The sequence below is a fragment of the Palaemon carinicauda genome, chromosome 6, assembly GCF_036898095.1.
Source record: "Palaemon carinicauda isolate YSFRI2023 chromosome 6, ASM3689809v2, whole genome shotgun sequence".
Lineage (NCBI taxonomy): Eukaryota > Metazoa > Arthropoda > Malacostraca > Decapoda > Palaemonidae > Palaemon > Palaemon carinicauda.
This window is the reverse complement of record NC_090730.1, coordinates 130,096,463-130,118,138: the sequence shown is the minus strand read 5'-3', so window position 1 is coordinate 130,118,138 and position 21,676 is coordinate 130,096,463. Positions and strand designations below refer to the sequence as shown.

The window sequence follows — 21,676 nt, the reverse complement described above, 5'->3', positions numbered from 1 at the left end:
TTTCATACGTAATGGTGTAGAGCCACTTTAGTCTGTTTTTATGTTACCATAAAGAATCACGCCATTCTCTCTAGCCATTGATGACATTCACTAACTGAGGCATTACACCCCAACTTAAAGATGCAGAGATCCTCACATCTCTCCCCACCTCCAACATGAATACTTACGATTCTAGCCCTTATTCATGATTATGTTAGTTCTATTCAAGCGTATTCCTATGTTGGCATACGAGTTCAAATCACTTAGAGTCTTAGAGAGTACTAATTAGCGTTCTTCGGACATCATCAGTTCTCCACCTCTGATTTCCACCCACGTCACCGAAACGTTATATCAGTAATGCAAGATATTGACACACGACAATTCTTTTTTTTTTATTCCTTTTTTCTCAACTATCATTTCTACGAAGAATTATAAATGCATAGTTCCTATTAAAAGAAAATAATTACTATCTTCATGTCTTATATATTTCATGTCAAATTGTTAATTGTTTTCATGAGAAAACGTTAGCCTACTGTCTTTATTTCCAATTATTGACCTTCTAGGCAGTATGCTGTGTTCTTAAATTGCCATCTCTATTTCCAAGCCCATGAAATGCCCAAAACAAGAATTATCCGTTTCATAGGGACAGTCACACACAAGGTGGAGTGGCAGAAGAACAACAGACAGAGAGACGTAATATAAATTTAGTTCATTAGACATACTCTCTCTCTCTCTCTCTCTCTCTCTCTCTCTCTCTCTCTCTCTCTCTCTCTCTCTCTCTCTCTCTCTCTCTCTCGGCGGCAGAAATGTTTCTTTTGTCATCAGTATTCTTTTTATCATATACCTTATAATTATACATTACAGAATACGGCTTGTGTCAAAGGAAACAAATGGATATTTTCATTTTCGTATTACGTAAAGTCCATTATTATTGACGAGTAATATTATATTTTACGACCGCTATCTATCGTTGGATTATTACGGAATAACATAGTCACTTCAATGAATATAGTTTTTTTTACACATAAAATCATAGTGCTACACTATTATTTAGAGAAAATTATAAATTTGTCAAATAAATTTTTGAAAAAAAAGTCTATCACCACTTTATAATGAATGGAGAATGTTTTTTGTCGTTTAGAGTAAAATAGATTAGAAAATGAAACAAAGTTTTGAAAAAAAAAATAGGTAATAAAGTAAAATTTTGAAAAAAAAAAATATTTTGTAATCAGCAGTAAAACAAATAAACATGGAAATGTAGTACTTAAGAGGAGGTTACGTTCATGAAGCAACGTTGGATAACTTTAAGCCAGATACATATACACTTAACTGTGTTCCATTGAATAATGATCTATTGAAAACCAAATTAGACCTACCAGGCAATCGAGGAAGTGTTTAAAATAGCAGCTGCCTAGAATTCCAATTAAAAGAGACTACAGAAAATCTGGATCTGGTGAAGGTCCGTGATTTATCAAAACATTTCCTATTTAAAACTCCCCTTAAAGACCAAGAGCCACATTTCTAGCTTTCATACTTCCGACACTGAGCCACTATAGTGAGTGGGTCAATTTGAATTGCTCGCCGATACTTTTTTTTTTTTTTTTTTTTTTTTTTTAATATAGAAAACAATATGATGTATGATACAAGATGGATAAGAGGAGGGACCGATGTACCTTTTATGAATTATTTTTTTTAGAAATAAGAAAGAGACAATCAAAACTTCCCTGTATGCACCCACTAAATGCTCAAAGACACATGCATGGCGCATATGCCTCTCTAATTGGGGAGCGGGAGAAGAATGATAATAATTTTTATTATAACTTAGAATATTTAAAAGTAACATTTAAAGAACGTAGAACGCATGAGAAATACTGAGATTCAACCACTTCCATAAATACATCTTTCTGGAGATATATTGACCAGAATCTCTTTCCTCTTCCCCAACCAAACCCATAGCTCGTTTTTCAGAAACTATGTATGCCTCATGAATATTTTTAGGGGATGGCGCATTTAGTCTGCATTAAAACTTAATTTAGACATATGGAGGAAAACTATGAAATGTTAAAAAGAGAGCATTCAATTATCGTTAAGCTGAGGAGCATGGTATGTGGAGAGTGATTTTGGAATTTTAAGCAACAAATGGATGATATTCCATCGTCCTCTTAAAGTATCTGTCCATCTTGTTATGAATATTGTCAAAGAGAGCTATGTTCTTCATAACTTTGTGAGAGAACACGATGACTTTCATTTTCAAAACACTTCAACAATAAATGAATTAGAAGAGCTTGAACATTTTATGAATGAACGAGCTTGACTGGCAGCAGATGACATCAGAAACACGTTTGCAGATTATTTCATGAGTGGAGTAGAGGCTTTGAGTTGGCAACATATCAAAATTTGACACGGAGAAAGTCAGTAAATTCTCTTCTATCTAGCAGCAGGTGCCTTTATAACTAGACATGTGTATTATCTTATGTACGTAGTATTCTTAAAATTATAAAAACTGGTTAGTCACTTTTTATCAGAGTACGTCAATGTAAGAGTATGAACATTATGCGATAACGATGTGCAGAAAAATTGCTTATTTTAAAAGTTAGTTTTAGTTAAAGGCAGTTGTATCAATGTAAGGTAATGTACCAACCGTGTGTCACACAATTGTATATAATTCCTTTTGTATATAATATGCTTGTATCTTCGCTCTTCCCTCGCACTCAAACGAACATGAAAATTCATGTCTGCTGTTTTGCTCTGAACATTGTCTGTCTCTCGAACATGTTATGTCCTGTTGCCTTGAGGTTTTGTAGATAAAGAAGAGTGTTCCTTAATATATAACTCAGTCGTTTTCAATCTGCCTTTGAGTTCACACCCTCTCTCGGCTCCGTCACATTGGAGGCGGGAGGAGCGAGTCACTTCGGGGTCACCAATGTGACGGAGCCGAGAGAGGGTGTGAACTCAAAGGCAGATTGAAAACGACTGAGTTATATATTAAGGAACACTCTTCTTTATATACAAAACCTCAAGGCAACAGGACATAACATGTTCGAGAGACAGACAATGTTCAGAGCAAAACAGCAGATATGAATTTTCATGTTCGTTTGAGTGCGAGGGAAGAGCGAAGATACAAGCATATTATATACAAAAGGAATTATGTACAATTGTGTGACACACGGTTGGTACAGTAATTTCGGAATAAAAACACATTTCCACTCTCGGTTAATTCTAAACGTTTTACCGCACCTTGATTCCTAATATGCTCGAAATAATGTTACCAAATTGGTTGCTAAACACTTTTCTTGAACGTTCCATACGATTATTAAAATTATTGGAATTATACTTGTATCCCATAAATTTTGAAGCAAATTTGTACCAGATGATAGAGTGGATTGTACCGGATGTGTTTCATGCACGCTTATGAACTAACGGTTTTGCTTGTTATTTGATCACCCATTCTTCTCTCCACTATGAATAAACTAACTCTTATAAACCTAATAGCTCTTGTTTAATTTGGTTTGAATTTTTTTTAACGTTTTTGCTCGCAAGTCCTGATAATTAGGCTCGATGTCTGTTTGATAAAATTTTGTTGCATTCACCTCGCCTCTCAGTTATCACCCAGTTGGCGCCTCGCACAAGATCTTGCCTAGTGATTTACTTAAGTTTTGCTCCCCCCCTTTTTTTTTTTTTTTTTTTTTTTTTTTTTGCTCATGCAATACTTAGCGTAATCCTGCTATATTCACAAGAGAATCTTTAAAATTTTATAGTTTTTTGCCGTAGGTAAAAAGCAGAGACTTTTCTCAATAATTTAATTGGAGGTGAAATTTTGCTATAATTATAATAAAACTGTGTTCTTAGGTATCAATAAAATATCTTCCAATAGACAATTCTCCAAAAATGTTAGGATTTGCATAAGCAGTAATGGTCATGAAGACCAAATACAGATGGAGCCACCGGTCTCCCAAGGACGGTAGAACAAAGATTTCTGCTTCCTTGATTTTCAAAGTTCTACATTCTGAACCTTCCGAAGGTGTAGGGCCATTTTTGTCATGGGGCTGAGGTTGTGAACGTGAATCGTGTATATTATATGTAAGTATTCTTTTAAATAGTAATTTCTATGGACTTTACAATTACATGGTGTTTCTTTCCCATATTCCAAGTATTACGCTCCTTGAAATTAAAGAACTGGTGTTGCGAATTTGGTCTTTATGCTGATATCGCCGTGTCAAACTATCCAAATTCCGCACTTTTCATCGTCCCTCATACTTTTCGTTTGCTAGTCCTCCATACTTGTAAAAAGGTTTCATCGTCTTTTACATTGTACTAATAAATGGTATCGTATGTATTTTTCAAGTCGTCTTAGCCTACTTAACTCGTCTTTGCCTTGAGATTTCTGGTTGAGTCCTTCACGTGCAAAAAAAAAAAAAAAAAAAAAAAATAGTATAATTTTTGTATTACAAATTAGATTTTCTATTTTGGAGCTTTAAGTAGATCCCGTGAAACTGTGTTCGGTGCCACAGTTTATGACATCCTAAATAACCATGATCAGTATTTTCTGCTATTTTCAATTCAAAGTCATAAGCTTTGCAGTCTCTAGAATATACTATGTGGTCACTTGGTTTGCTTAACTTTGTGCAGTTTATACACTTTGACAGTTGCGAATTACACTCCTTGGTGGAATGTCTTCCTGAACATTTCACGCAGACTTTATCATCATTCTTAGACTAGCAATCTTTTTCAAGATGTCCATACCTCTGACAGTGGTAGCAGGTGATCACGTGGTACATATCACGTATGTTATAAATACCCCATTGTAACGAAACTCTCTATTATCATGAAAGGCCCTCCGAACTTCAGGATCACATTTCAGCACTTAGTGGGTGCCCCCCCCCCCCCCCCAACCCCTGAGGCATTTTTCTTCAGGACTTCTTATCTTCTCTAATATATTTTGGATTTGGTCCAGGCAGCGATTTCTTTGAATCAAAGCATTTACATCATCATCTTCATCATTGTATACATTGCATATCATTATTTTTTTATTATAGTTTTCCGATTTTTCTCGTTTCAGTGTCAGCCACCAATGTCAGAATTTTGTTTGCCGCCTCTTCTCTAATCAATTTTAGTGGTTTTTCTCAAGTTCTTGTCTTGATTGTTATTTAAATTTAGATTTTGTTTTGCATTATTGTGGTAAAATCGAAAGAATTATAGTGCCACCAAGATCACGGTGTTATTAAAAGAGAAAATGACATTTGCCCACTTGTGGTTCTAAGTGCCGACTTGATATTAACAGAAAATGTTTAGAGACTTTGGTTACACACCTATGAAGGTTTAGTGATTTTTTACTCACTTGTGAAGGTTAAGTGACTCTTGTTACACTTGTGAATGTTTAATGACTTGCTACACACTTGTGAGGGTTTAGTGACTTATTACAAACTAGTGAAGGTTTAGTGACTTTTCTTACAAACTTGTGAAGGTTTAGCGACTTCCTACACACTTTTGAAGGGTTAATGACTCGTGTAACCCACTTGCGAAGGTTTAGTGACTAGTTACACACTTGTGAAGGTTTAGTGTGTCTGGTACGCACTTATGAAGGTTTAGCGACTTGCTACACACTTTTGAAGGGTTAGTGACTTATGTAACACTTCTGAAGGTTTAGTTATTTTGGTTACACACTTGTGAAGGTTTAGTGACTTGGGTACTCTCTTGAGGTTTAGTGAATTTGGTAACATTGATGGTGGTTTTGTAAACTTGGTTACATACTTGTGAAAGTTAAGTAAACCTGGTTACATACTTGTGAAGGTTTAGTAAACTTGGTTACTTGTGAAAGTTTAATGAATTTGGTTACACTGAAGATTTAGTGAATTTGTATACACATTTGTGAAGGTTTGGTTACTTTGGTTACACACAGTGAAGGTTTAGTTAATTTGGTGACACAGTGAAGGTTTAGTTAATTTGGTGACACACAGTGAAGGTTTAGTAAATTTCGTTAAACGCTTGTAAAGATATAGTGAATTTCGTTACACACTTGTGAAGGTTTAGTGACTCGGGTACACACTTGAGCTTTAGTGAATTTGGTTACATTGATGAAGGTTTAGTAAACTTGGTTACATACTTGTGAAGATTTAGTGAATTTCGTTACACTTGTGAAGGCCTAGTGAATTTCGTTACACACTTGTGAAGGCCTAGTGAATTTCGTTACACACTTGTGAAGGCCTAGTGAATTTCGTTACACACTTGTGAAGGCCTAGTGAATTTCGTTACACACGTGAAGATTTAATGAATTTGGTTACACACCTGTGAAGATTTTGTAAATTTCGTTACACACCTGTGAAGATTTAGTGAATTTGGCTACACACTAGTGAAGATTTAGTGAATTTGGTTACACACTTGTGAAGGTTTAGTGAATTTGGTTACACACTTGTGAAGGTTTAGTGAATTTGGCAACACTGAATTTTATTTGAATTATGTTACCCACTTGTGAAGGTTTAGTGAATTGTTACACACTTATGAAGGTTTAGTGATTTTAGTTACACACTTGTGAATGTTTTGTGATTTTAGTGACACTTGTGAAGGTTTGGTGATTTTAGTAACACGTTAAGTTTAGTAAATTTTTTTATACGTGAAGTTTTAGCGACTTTGGTTACACAATGTAAAGGTTTAGTGGGTAAAGTTTTAGATTCAACCAAATTGGGAAATGTATTATATTAATATATTTTCCTAGTAAAGCACGTGATAACAAAAAACTTTCTCTCAATACATTATTGACGCTGATGTCTACTTACAGAGATAATTATTTCAGTTAATGTAGGTCTGCATTTTATTTCTAAGTGTTTTGTATACCTTTACGCTGCCACGGGACCTAGCTCTTGTTCGTTTGTATGTCTGTTTTCATCTTACTTGGCTCCGCCCCATTGCGTAATGTGACAATATTTACTTGAATGCGCATTTGCTCCTCCCACTAATGTCGCTCCTCCAATCTAAATACTACTGGGTTCTTTTCAAGGGTTATTATTGGACGATTCATTGGTCTCTCAGTCTTGTTTCAAGGATCTGTTTTTCGTGCAATATAACATTGTAAACGATAGTATTTTGTTTTTTTCCCTATTTCATTATGGGAGAAACCCGTGATTGTCGTTTGTTTTCGGTTTTCAAAAGTTCCGGTTTCTATATTTTCATCACACGTCACTTAACTGTCATGGATCCTCCGGTACGGTTGTGTGAAATATGTCGTTATTCCTATTTTGATGTGATCGCCCGATTTCATGGGAATTATAATGGAACTCCTGAAGTATTGAATCGTTTTCTAAGGGAGCATTCCGTATTACCTTTAAGTGTCCAGTGTGGTAAATGTGATTCGCCTTTACATTTTCGTGAGGATAGACATGTGTGGTATTGTACCAAATCTGAACGTATTCCAGTACTTGATGATTCAGAAGAGGGTCAACCACAACCTTCCACATCTTCATCGTCATCTTCCGTTTAAGGTAAGAAGTGATTTAACAAAATATATATATTCAAATTTACCCCTGGTTAAAGGGGGGGTCGCAGGGGGGGCTTAGCCCCCCCCGGTAGGGGTACAGGGCCCCTAGGTTAGGTGGGTTTGTTAGGTTCTGTGGTGCCCTGAAAATTACTGTGGCCTTAAGGGGGGTCGCAGGGGGGGCGAAGCCCCCCCCCCCCCCCGGTAGGGGTACAGGGCCCCTAGGTTAGGTTAGGTGGGTTTGTTAGGTTCTGTGGTGCCTTGAAAATTACTGTGGCCATAAGGGGGGGTCGCAGGGGGGGCGAAGCCCCCCCCCCCGGTAGGGGTACAGGGCCCCTAGGTTAGGTTAGGTGGGTTTGTTAGGTTCTGTGGTGCCCTGAAAATTACTGTGGCCTTAAGGGGGGGTCGCAGGGGGGGCGAAGCCCCCCCCCGGTAGGGGTACAGGGCCCCTAGGTTAGGTTAGGTGGGTTTGTTAGGTTCTGTGGTGCCTTGAAAATTACTGTGGCCATAAGGGGGGGTCGCAGGGGGGGCGAAGCCCCCCCCCCCCCCCCGGTAGGGGTACAGGGCCCCTAGGTTAGGTTAGGTGGGTTTGTTAGGTTCTGTGGTGCCCTGAAAATTACTGTGGCTTTAAGGGGGGGTCGCTTGGGGGCCCTACCCCCCTCCCCCCGGTAGGCCTAGTTAGGGGTATGGGGGAGGGGTGCTGGAACATTAATTATTCATTTATTGCAAATATCATTCAATGCCCCAACACCCTCCCCACCCTTCCCCCACCCAAAACCCCGGTTCCCAAAGGGTGTCCCCCATAATTGGTGGGATGAACTAGGGTATACATAGTAAATCTCTAAATCGGTTGGTTTGCAGTCAAAATAAACGTTAAATTCATTGAAACCACACTATTTCTGATGCAACAAATATATTTTTATTGCATTTTTCCAAATTTGGCTGAAACTAAAAATTTACCGTTTAGTGAATTTAGTTACACTGAAGATTTAGTGATTTTAGTTACAAACAGTACTTGTGAATGTTTAGTGAATTTGGTTACACACACTGAAGGTTTAGGGATTTTAGTTACATACTGTGAAGGTTTAGTAAATTTGGTTTCCCACTGTGAAGGTTCGGTGATTTTAGTTACACACTTCTGAGGATTCAGTAATTTTAGTCACACATTTGTGAAGGTTTAGTAATTTTAGTTATACACTTGTGAAATTGTAGCGACTTTGGTTACACACTGTGAAGATTTAGTGAATTTGGTTACTCACTGTGGAGGTTTGGTGAACGTGGTTTCACACTGTCAAGATTTGGTGAATTTGGTTACATACTGTGAAGGTTTGGTGAATTTGGTTACATACTGTGAAGGTTTAGTGAATTTGGTTACATACTGTGAAGGTTTGGTGAATTTGGTAACACTTGTGAAAGTTTAGTGAATTAGGTTACACGCTGTGAAGGTTTAGTGCATTGTGTTATACACTTGGGAAGGTTTAGTGATTTTAGTTGCACAGTAGTGAAGGTTTGGTGAATTTGGTTACACTGAAAGTTTGGTGGTTTTAGTTACACGCTTGTGAAGGCTTAATGAATTTGGTTACAGTGTGTGTGAAGGTTTAGTGATTTTAGTTACACACTTCTTAAGGTTTAATGAATTTTGCTACACATTGGGAATTTGGTTACACACTGTAAAGGTTTAGTTAATTGGTTTCACACTGTAAAGGTTTAGTGATTTTAGTTACACATTTCTTAAGGTTTAATAAATTTGTTACACTGATTGTGAATTTGGTTACACTGTAAAGGTTTAGTGAATTGGTTTCACACTGTAAAGGTTTAGCGATTATAGTTACACACTTGTGAAATTTAGTGAATTTAGTTACATTGTGAAGAATTAGGGAATTTAGTTTCACACTGTGAAGGCTTAGTGATTTTAGTTACACTGTGAAGGTTTAGTGATGTTAGGTACACACACGTGAAGGTTTAGTGAATTGTTACGCACGTGTAAAGGTTTAGAGAATTGTTACACACTTTTGAAGGTTTAGTGAATTTGGTTACACACTATGAAGGTTTAGTGAATTTGGTTACACACTATGAAGGTTTAGTGAATTTGGTTACACACTATGAAGGTTTAGTGAATTGTATTACAAACTTGTGAAGGTTTAGTGAATTGTATTACAAACTTGTGAAGGTTTAGTGAATTGTTAAACTTGTGAAGGTTTAGTGAATTGTTAAACTTGTGAAGGTTTAGTGAATTGTTAAACTTGTGAAGGTTTAGTGAATTGTTAAACTTGTGAAGGTTTAGTGAATTTGGTTACACTGTGAAGTTTTAGTGAATTTTGTTACTGTGAAGATTTAGTGGTTTTAGACACACGTGAAGATTTAGTGAATTTGGTTACACACTTAAGGTTTAGGGGTTTCAGTTAAACAATTGAGAAGGTTTAGTGAATTTGGTTAAGCAGTGTGAAGTTTAATGATTTTAGTTTCGCACTTGTGAAGGGTTAGTTTATTTGGTTACACAAATTTGAATATTCAGTGACTGGTTACACACACGTGTAAGTTTATATGTGGGTACTCACTTGTGTAAGTTTAGCTTGTGTAAGTTTATTGACTGGTTACGCATTCGTGACTCTTGCTACACACTTGTGAAGGTTTAGCGAGTATAGTTACACTGTGAAGGTTTGGTGACTCTTGCTACACACTTGTGAAGGTTTAGCGAGTATAGTTACACTGTGAAGGTTTGGTGACTCTTGCTACACACTTGTGAAGGTTTGGTGACTCTTGCTACACACTTGTGAAGGTTTGGTGACTTGTTACACACTTGTGAAGGTTTGGTGACTTGTTACACACTTGTGAAGGTTTGGTGACTTGTTACACACTTGTGAAGGTTTGGTGACTTGTTACACACTTGTGAAGGCTTGATGACTAGTTACACACGTGAAGGTTTGGTGACTTCTGTTACACACGTGAAGGATTAGTGACTTCTGTTATACACTTTTGAAAGTTTAGTGACTTCTTTTACACACTTGTGAAGGTTTAGTAAATATGGTTACACACTGTGAAGGTTTAATATTTTTGGTTAAACAATGTTGAATGTTTAGTGAACTTGGTTACATTCTTCTGCATGTTTAATGATGTTGGTTACACACTTGTTTAGATTTTGTGACTTGGTTACACACTTGAGGTTTGGTGAATTTGGTTACACACGTGAAGATTTAGTGAATTTGGTTACACACGTGAAGATTGTGAATTTGGTTACACACTTGTGAAGGTTTACTGAATTTGGTTTCACCTTTGTGAATGTTTATTTATTCTGGTTACACATATGTGAAGGTTCAGTGACTTTAACTGCACACTTGTGAAATTCCAAATTAGTTTGTTACACTTGTGATGGTTCAGTGATTTTGGTTACACACTTGTGCAGGTTTAGTGAATTTGAGGTTCATATGATGCTTTAATTGCTAATGAAACTGGAAATTGTGATAAGAAATAGACCAGAGCAAAAAACACAAGATAGGGAGTAGTATAATGTGGTTCATGTAGTTGGCTAGAAATTTTAGTATAATATACAGTATCTACCGAATTTTCTTGGTAAAAGTGAATATTATTAGCATACTCTCGCTGGGAATAATTTTCTTCAAATGAAGTCTTTTACAGTGGCTGAAATATTTGCACACTAATTAATTTTCATTTCCAGATTTTTAAGGACCATGCTGACTGAGGTGCTGAAGCTTGAACGATGAAATCGATGCACACGAACCAGAGAAATATTTTAAATGGAAGATTTCATTCAGCTGAAGTGGCCTAACTTGATTAAAAGAATATTTACGTGGGATTGATCCGCAAAGGGAAAATCTTCAGTACTGGTAGGTGGATAAAACTTTTATTGACCTTTGTTTAGCTTCATGGCTATTACGTAAATAGTTTTTAAATATGCAAGTTCAAATTAAACTTTTAAAACAGGAAAATTAAAGTTATTGTTTGAATTGGGAATTAGAATTTCAACGGATTTAAAGTGGGATAAGTCATTCTTGGTTAAAAATTTATTTCTAAAGTTATTCAATTTTAAAATTACTTGGCCGCAACTTTAATATCAGAGGTGGTACAGTAATAGGGAAATATGGCACATTAGAGACGGAAACCTAATAAATTAATATTAGATATTCATTAGGAACCCGGCTCAAAAGGAAATTTTGTAGACATGCAAAAGCTTTTACATTTGAGCATAGAGTAAGTGTTTGGCGTTAGTTACCAGAACGTTATTCTTGGATTGTTAACAGCTAAAGTTTTGATGGGGAGATATTTTGTTGATAAATGTAAATGTACCCGAACTATAGAAAAGAATAAAATATTCAAATTGAATGTAGAAAGAAAACTAGTAACTGTGAAACATTTACAATAGGGTTCTTTGCTATGAACCATCGGGCTATAAAGTCCCCACCACCACCATTCACCAATCCGTATTGGCCAGCCTGGTGATAAAAACGGTCCAAAGCTGTTGCATTGCATTGGACCAGAAGCGACTGCATTTTTTTATTTGGATATTATAGGTTTAATAAGTTTAGTAATTAAAATTCTTAATTTTGAGCCGTTTGAAAATATTATTGCCTGTTACTCAAGGAAGGATTTATCATAACGGATGATATTCCCCCAAAAAATAAAATTGATGAGTGCTTGCATTATGTGCGTAAGATTATGAACATGTATAACTTGTAAATATTGTGTGTATAACTTGCGAAATTGTAAATGTGTGTAAATTTTGAGGTTGTGATAAGAGTATAGCGTGTCAGGTTGTGAGTGCATAGGCTTAAAGCTGAAGGTTGTATAACTTGAGATTGTGAATTTGTATAACTTGAGATTGATGTGCATACCTTGTTAGACTGTGAATATATAAAACTTTTTTTTTTTTTTTTTTTTAATTATTTGGATGTTCAGCTTCATGCAAAAGAAATTATTGAAACTACGGCTTTTCAATTTGTTGAAGGAAAATTAGAATATATCTATTTTAAAAGGTAAGAGATGAATTAGTAATATACTTTTCGTAAAAATCCATATTTTATTATTAAACTTTAATGTGATCCAAAGAAAATATTTGTATTTAATACAGTTTAACACATTATTGCTTAATACTTCCATGGTAAAGAGTAAGCCTACTTCTGGCAAAGATAAGACTTGTCAAAAGATTTGATATGTACTCAATATATTTTGATTTCTTCCAGGTGTATTTGAACCTCGTGTTTGAGACTGGAAAAGAAAGGAATTACAAACATGCTGAACGTTAAAACACCAACAGTAAAGCAGCTGATTTAAAGGGAAGTCAAGAACGAGATGGCTAGGGAAAAAAAAATTATAGAAAATACTAAAAAGGTAAATTTCATAAACGTCTGTTGTAGCAAAAACACTTTTAGTTCACATTGTTACTTTAGGTTTTGTTATATTAAAATTTATTGAATAGCACTTTTCCTATTTATTGTTGTTCGATTTTTATTGTAATTTTCTAAAATCTTGTCTCCCTTACCGAGTTTTCTTCTGATGTCTTTTCAGCACTGGATTTTCTAATTATTATTTGTACAGTTTTCTTCAAGCATACGTTTTCTAGTTTCTTATCTTCAGTACTTTATTTCTTCTGCCTTTTACGTTGACTTCAGGTGTGTCTACCCTTTTCGTAATGCATTTTCTTTTGTGTTCTGAGTTTTCTGCTGGTATTCTCATCGCATACTCTTGTGTTTCTTGAGGCTGCGGTTACGCTTTTGTGAATATTGTTGATTTTGGGTTGGTTTCTTTTAGCTGCGGGTTAGGTTGAGAAATTTTGGTTTACGTTCCTAAACAACTGTGATGATTTATAATTCTCTTTTAAGTATAATGTTCAAGCGGTTTTAGTAACCTTTTGCGACTGAATTTCTAGACACTACTTTAGAGTACCTTTTCTTCCTACACTTAGTTTCCCCAATTTCCATCCTATACTTAATTTCCCCGATTTCCTTCCTACACTTAGTTTCCCGATTTCCTTCCTACTTAGTTTCCCGATTTCCCTCCTACTTAGTTTCCCGATTTCCCTCCTACTTAGTTTCCCGATTTCCTTCCTATACTTAGTTTCCCCGATTTCCTTCCTATACTTAGTTTCCCCGATTTCCTTCCTATACTTATTTTCCCCGATTTCCTTCTTGTACTTAGTTTCCCCGATTTCCTTCTTATACTTAGTTTCCCCGATTTCCTTCCTACACTAGTTTCCCGATTTCCTTCTTACACTTAGCTTCCCGAGATTTGTGTAGCTTTTTCCTTACACGATTCTTGTGACAGGTTTCAGCTTAAAGTACTATTGTTTTAGATCGTTATTTACAACATATACATTGTATTTCCGGTATTTTTCCTATATCTAAGAGTATTTTGGCAATTTTTTGGGTTTGGTTGTCTTGGTAACCAAATTTTCTCAAGCAAAATTACTACTTTTGGATAATATGAAATGTATCTTCGATTGGTATAAATCATCACTAAATTTGTAGGTATTTTGACTTAAAGATAATTCAATGACACTTGATTTCTGTAGTTCTTGAAATTTTTGTTTTGAATTTATTTATCTCTACATGAATCAGTTTGATTATCGGCGATTGTAGTTTTCTATTTCTAGAAGTGTGTTCTTGACAAAATATATTTTATGCCTTTGAAGCTGATTTTTGTCTTAACACTTAAGTTTACTTGTTTGTTTACTTGTTTTGGGTATCCAACCCTCCACTGAAGTCGAGTGAACTATTAACTCGGGCGGGTCCATATTAATCATCTAACGAAAACATTTTCATTTTAACTTATACAATTCTTTGATTGTAGCATCTTCAAAATCATATGATCTTGTGAAAAGTATTGTCTTTAGTTTCTTCTTAAATTCATTTGCTCCTTTTAGGTCCTTTTCATTTGTTGGCAGTTTATTATAATGTCTAGGCGCACAGTAGCTAAAAGCCCTTTCATCAAATTTACTATATGTTCTTGGTTCAGATAGCCCACGTTTGTAACTCATGTGTCTTAGGTTAACATTTGTTTCTAGTTCTAGTTTATTCAGGCATTCTTTTAGATATTTCTCGAGACCTTTCCAGATATATGTAGATGACTGGTGAATTTTGGTCTAGTTTGACTTTGTGATTGCTTTAGGGTATATTTAGATGCAAATACCATGTGTAAATTATTTTGTAAAGTTTCATTGCCGTAACTTTAATGTTCACTTTATAAACACTTAAAGCAATAAATACTGTTTGCAATAGGATAATGTAATAGAACTCGCATCAATGTGACAAGTAGTTAGTTACATATATATAAAGCATAACTAAAATTTAATTGAAAAGGAAAACAAAATTGCTGAAAATATAAATTGAAGAATCAGGTTAAGGGAAAAAGTTGGTTCGTTGGAGAAATATTTTACTCTAAGGTTCGTTAGGTTTTCTCCCCCATTTTGAAGAGTAATCTGTTTGTTACCAAATCACAAATAATTTGAAGCATATTTTCTTAATTAATTTTAAGCCGTGCAAGATAATGAAGGCAAGCAAAGAGTACTAGAAAATCGCTACCTAAACTAACACAGCATTATTATTTCAGATGACAGTTTCTTGGAAGTTAGAGAATCAGCTTGGAATGGTTATCAGCAGAATGGCAAGGTACGGTGATAAAAGGATCCTTTTTTATTTTCATTCTAGTTTTTCAAACGTAAATTTCTGTATAAATTTGTAAGGACGGGTTCTTCCAGGGAAAAAATTTTAAAATTGTGGGCTTCATTTTTGATTAAATATCAAAAAAAATAAAATCAATTTCTTTGCTTACATCTTGGTTGAATCTTATTTTAACGAATTTTTCAAACAATGTAAACTTTCTATTATTTTTTTTTTACTCATGTTCTCTATTTTGAGTTTACTAAAATATAAATGCTACAAAACTTTCATGCTAGGTTTAAATATTGTGGAATAATAAAATTTTAAACTTTAGCGCTTGCTCATTTTATTGTACAAATAAAATTTTAAACTTTAGCGCTTGCTCATTTTATTGTACAATGTCATTTTTCATGAATGTTACAATAGAAAATATTCATATATTCTTTCAGATAAGGTCGAGAAGAGCAGGAGTGAAAAAACAAGATTCAAGACGAGAGAGAGGGATTATGTTACCAGGAAAAAATATAAAACAACAAGAGAGAATTAAGTGTGTCTACCCCACAGGAAAAAAAGACGAGAAAGTTTATCATGTTTAGAATTTGTTAATAAAATGGACATTAAAATTCTCTAATTTTATTCTCAAACTCTTTACTTTGCACAAATTAATTTATATAGCTTTTCGCCTGGTCTTTCTCTCCAGTGTTTTAAAGTTTCTTTTCCTGTTTTATGTTATATCTCGCTTTCAGCTTTCTTCTATTGTCTTCCTCTCTATATTTTCGTTTCTGCCCTACCCCATTATACATGTCGTTCTTCTCACCTTTCCTCTCCATCTATTTTGGGATTAGTTAGAAAATTTCTAATTTTTCGGTCTTATCTCGTTTCTCTGTCGTTGTCTTCCACCACTTATACAGTATTTTTTTGTGATGTCTACCCAAGCGAAGACTCCATCTCCAGTTTAGACTAGTTGGAATTTTTCCACACGCATTAAGTAGAATTTCACGGCCTGAAAACCAAAAAATAAAATATTAGATTACTTTACTATGTCATATTATCACACTACACAAAACTACAAGTTATCACACTACACAAAACTACAAGACAGAGTACAACTTGATTCGCAGAGCACGGTAAAAAGTTTTCTTTTATGAACTTCAAACATCTTTAAAAAACGCTTTACAGTTTTAAAATGTCATTAACTTCGACTAATATATTAGCAAGCAAATTTGACTACCTAGAAAGTTTAATTTCAAAATGTACAAAGATGAAAAAACTATAAGTAACTTGGAATAAGAAATATAAGTTGAAAGCCATTGAGACAAATTAACTTGGAATAAGAATATACGTTGAAAACCATTTAGAGAAAAATGAAAAAACTGAAATCTGGCAAAGAAATTTTACTAAAGGCTAAAAAAGTTTCAAAGCTTCAATACATAAAAGTAGCCACGCTGAAATCAAATCACAGCAAAATTAAGCTAAGCTATTCAATTCACTATCATATTAAACTAGAGGATTAATATCCAGTCCCAATGCATTGTGGTAGAAACCCTAAACTTTAACTTCTAAGGCTCTACTTTTTAAAATTAAAATGAAACTCAGGGCAATGCAATATATTTCCACACAAGCTCAATTACTGTATACCAAGATCTGTAACACCTGAGTGCTCGCTTACTTATCCAAACTAAATTTCCTTGTTTTTTTCCCCCGTGAAACTTTGAGACTTCAGGAAATTAGATAAACTTGCCTACTTACTAAATTCATGCTAAACTGCCTGTAAAGACAAATAAACCCAAATTCATACTAAGTTTCCCTAGACTTTAGAATCTCTTAAATATATTGAAATATTCCAGAGCACAAAAGATAAGGTGTAAAACTGATAAATAGGACTTTCCTAACTCGATGAGATCCAAAAATTACAGATTATCACTATGCTTTACTCTCTTACAGCACTATTGTCCAAGTCGATACACCTTTACCACCATAACCACTTGAAATACAAACGCTTATTAATTCTTCTTTTAATATGATCAGATAGGACCCTAAACATCCTAATACGCATACTATCAGGGAAAACTAAGTGTATCAACCATACCGGTTAAATTAAAAATCAACGAATATCTTGAAAACCTTGCAGCCAAAGTCAGTAATTTACTTGTGTACATTGATTAACCTCGGACTGTTATGGAAGGTGCTATATAGACCTCTCTGCGCTCGCTAGATTTACCGAGTAACCAGAAACAAAATATTTGACCAAAATAAGACTGATCACTGCACATCCGGTATGATAGAAAACCTACCAAAATTCGATTCAAAATCTCTGGAAATTACACCGTTGCTCAAGACATCAATCTTAGATTTTGAAGTTCTTAAAAATCAAAGCATAATTTACTAATCAATATAGTAAAGAAAAATCCAACGTTATATGTTAACATTTACTTTGAAATTCAAGACGCTAAATTACAACAAATAAAAATACGCAAGTAGAGTTATATGAAAGTTTTAAAACCTATAAACTAAATTTCACTTTTGAAAATAATATCAACGTTAACAAGAAATTACTTGAAGTTTGGCAGTGCACCGAATGATACCGAATAAAGGTGTGCAGGATATGTTAAAAGCTTCGAAATCGAATACTAAAAATTAAGATACAATAATTGAAGCCAAGTTTTCTAACTTTCCACGGTTAAATACCCTAAACTAAAAATTTGAATAATTTAGTAACTGCCTTATTAGATTACCCCAAGCAATATGCCTACTATACTAGATAAAAGACTTACGTTCACGATTTAACTTAAAACAGAGGATTTAGCCTTTAAGAATATAGCAGATTCTAGACACCAAGCCGGTTAAAAGGATCTAATAGTAGGAATTTCATTAAATTAAAAAAATTACATTACAGTAAATCAACTTGTATATATCACCTTTGGTTTATAGTTATTGAAACTAAAACGCTCGTTACTAAACACTGCTTTTGAGGATAACCGGCATCTTCCAGTAATTAAGAATACTAGCTACGTCTTTCAGGTATAGATAATATCAAAAGATCCCTTTACAAAACTGTAACTTCATTTTGAAAAATAATAACAAGAACTTCCTAACTCTCACAAACCCTGATCAACAGATTTGTAAAAACTAACTTACCTTCCTGCCACAAGCCCATAAAATGGCGACGATTACTGGGAACCACAGATCCAAAAGAGAAAATTTAAACACGATATCCAAAACTGCAAATGTCTTGAATAGTTAACTCAAGGTGTGAATATGTCTCGACCCAAACACGCACTGACATTGCTTCCTGATTTCTCACCGTCTACAGTTTCATCCTGCCGGCCGGCTTCAAAGTTTCAACCAATGAAAAGAGTCCGTGTCATTATTTAGAGACAAAGAATGAGAAAACGACTCCTGATTGGTCGAGAAACTAACAAGGACTCTTCAAGAAAACAATTACTTACCAAGACGTTACGTCACCACTTACAAAACCAGTGACATCTGTTGGTTGCATAATTAACCATGGAAAATATCCGTAAAAAATCATATATTCCATATTTAATAAGAAAACGATTCGTTATCTTAAGGGAAATGTTCATACAGACAAATAAATTAAAAAGATTCTTATTGCATCCTATATCACTTTAAAATTCACGATGAAATACTGTGTTTATCTAAATAATGCAATGGGTACCATGTACAATATTCGTCATTTTTTCTTTAAAGTGAATAGATCATTTCACTGATAATTATCTAATGTTCCAGAAGACGTGTTACAATTTCCATTCTGGAAATAACAAGGATATCAGATTCTTTCGCGCCTATTATCATGTTCATATTGTTATATTATTTTTTATTTATAATTTATTTGTCCGGTTTCTTCTTCCGTACAAGGCTGCTTTCTCTACGGTAGGTCTCTTGGACGAAGAATTTTGGTTCTCAAACTATGTTTTAACTCTGAAGTCGGCCTTGTAATAATCTATCTATATTCCATGTCCTCGACGTGGGCTGTCAATTGCCTCCACCTGGTCCTAGCTGTCAGTATAAATAGTCGAGCTGTTAAATCCCCATTCACGTCTTTAGTAAAAGTTGTCCAAAATCCTTTTTCCTTTTCCCGCCTCTTACTCTTCTCCATTATATCTTTCCCGTAAGCCACAGAAGTTCGATCCTTTCTTTTCTAATTACATGTCCCAGAAATTTCATTTGCCTCCCCCTTATCCCTTTTAGAAGTGATCTTTCCTGAATAACTCTTCCTAGGAAAATACAGCCGAGGCTTTTTAGCATTGATAACATTACCCATCTTTTAGACGACTCGGAGCCTTCACCTAAAAAAAAATCTTCCGATTATCAACAGGCGACACAATAAGATACACCAGAACTGCTCATCATTTTCCTTTTCTTGCTTTTGACTGTGATAAAGGGTTGCGCGTCATTGCTGATACGAGACAAAGTCAATATTTACTATCTGGATAACGTCTTTAATAGGTAAAAGTATTCCCATCGCAAGAAATTCAATGTCAAATGGTAGAATTTATCTTTAAAAAGAAACAAAAATATAAATGTCTTGATGTTTTACATTCATTGGAACCTTGGAGCTATACTGAACGAAGTTTAGAATAACTACTTCATTATACAAGTGTTACAGTTTTGGTAACCTCACTTAGACATTAATATATGATCGAGGAGGGGAGATCAAATGGGATAAAGTTTATTTCTTTATAACTGTATACAATGCGGAAAATGCTATAACTGGTAAAGACAGATCTTGGTTCAATTAGGAGACTTACAGAAGAGTGAAACAAAAAGAAAAAGTGTTCTTAAAACTGGAAATGCATGGCGGGAATACAAGCCCGTAAAGTGTCAATATAATTACTAATATAGGAGAAAAAATCTTGGAAATATCAACAGATATGAGTAAGTTATATGGTCTCCTAAATGGTGTCATGGGAAATTAGTAAAAGGGCTCCAGACGAGTATAGCAATCAAGAACTGGCTAATTTCTGGAATTCTCTAAGTTCATACAGACCAGTTTCAAATTTATCCTTTATATGAAATGTGTTAGAATACGTAATTTTAGAATAACTAGTCAGTCATTTAGAGAGAATCGGAGCATTACCAGATAACCAGTCAGCACACACAATTACATTCTACGCAGGCAACTATGTGCTCTATTGCGGATAATCTGCCAGAATTGATGAATAAGGACAAATATGGCATCTTAATATTAATTGAACCTAGTGCTACTTTTAATGCAGTTGTGTATGAACTATATCTCTAAAGATTACGGTCCATTGGTATTGAAGATGAAGCTTTAGAGTAGATAGATTACTTGGTTGACAAACTACTTTGTACGATTTGGAAACACTCACTCATCGTATGGACCATTAAGCAGAATGGTCGTCTATATCTAGCATTATACTATAGGTCTAACAAACGTGCTACAGAGACTAAGTGAAATTCAACCATTTGTAGGCGATACATAATAACTTTTCCATAAATGACGAAGATACCGATGAAACTTTAAAACATGGTCCGACTAGAATTAGGGTATGGATGATAATTAAATAAATCTCAATGAAACACAGTTTATGGTGATAGGAAATTAAAACAACTTTGGTTACAATCTAGTTTTGACATTTATCGAAGTCCGTGATCAAGTGTATCACTATTTTTTTTTCTTAAATTATGTAGTAAGAAGCGTTAGATATCACCTAGGAAACATGCTTTTGTTGATAAGTATCTAGAGGTATATGTTGTAAGGAAACTACTTTTACATTATCAATTACAATCTACAGTTACAAAATTAATTATAGAATAAAGAGCTCCATGGGTGTTCCACCACAAGAAGGAATTATCCTATAATTGACTTACAAAGGCTGCCTATTAAGGTTAGAATAGTGTTTATGATATATGTAATGACAAACAGAACAAGATATCCATAACATCTAACAACATTTCTTCACTTCATGTAGTCAACGAATCTTGTCAACACGAGAAGAGTTACATATGGCTTTATGTAATTGGAGCAAAGATATAAACCTACCTCTTCTCTTAACCCTAAGAATGAAAGCCTAAAGAATTTAAAGATTAAGAATTAACCGAAGACTATCCCATTTTCTAGACGCTCCAATTATGTGGATGCTGTGCGATACTCTTAAAATACTTGAGCATTTGTATGACAAGCAAATCTAATAGGTCCTGTAGGGCACAGGGCTTGAGTAGTAGGACTAAGAAAAAGCTATTTTTTTTATCTCTCACCGAACTTTATCAGACCAGACATCTGTGTAGTCATTTCATGGCACTTTAACCAGAAACTTTTCAAACACTTCTAAGATTGCTTCTTTCCAGGCCATACTGTGACAAACTACAGCTCACACCGGACAAGTGTTACAATTTTAAACACTACAGCATAGTCTGCTTTTCTAGGTTATTGGCCCAGATCAACTTAACTCTAACTTTAGGATGTCCATAGTGAGCCCTTCAAGCTACAAAGCGAGTAATAACTCTTTATGGATTTTTTATTTGGTTCTAAAGCTAGATTGCATTAAGCATAAATATTCATGGTCGTACAAAATTAAAACTTTAATTCAAAAATCAAATTCACTGTCCGGTTGCATCATTTACTACTTAT

The 21,676-nt window shown here is 34.6% G+C and overlaps 1 long non-coding RNA gene across 1 annotated transcript; it reads left to right on the top strand.

The window, feature by feature from the left end:
* The first annotated feature begins 3,972 nt into the window (after positions 1-3,972).
* LOC137642189 (uncharacterized) lies at positions 3,973-15,683 on the top strand. The gene is made up of 5 exons (XR_011044676.1): positions 3,973-4,059; positions 11,124-11,292; positions 12,646-12,793; positions 15,011-15,069; positions 15,510-15,683. It is a non-coding gene; the product is annotated as an uncharacterized lncRNA (long non-coding RNA).
* Positions 15,684-21,676: the final 5,993 nt, after the last annotated feature.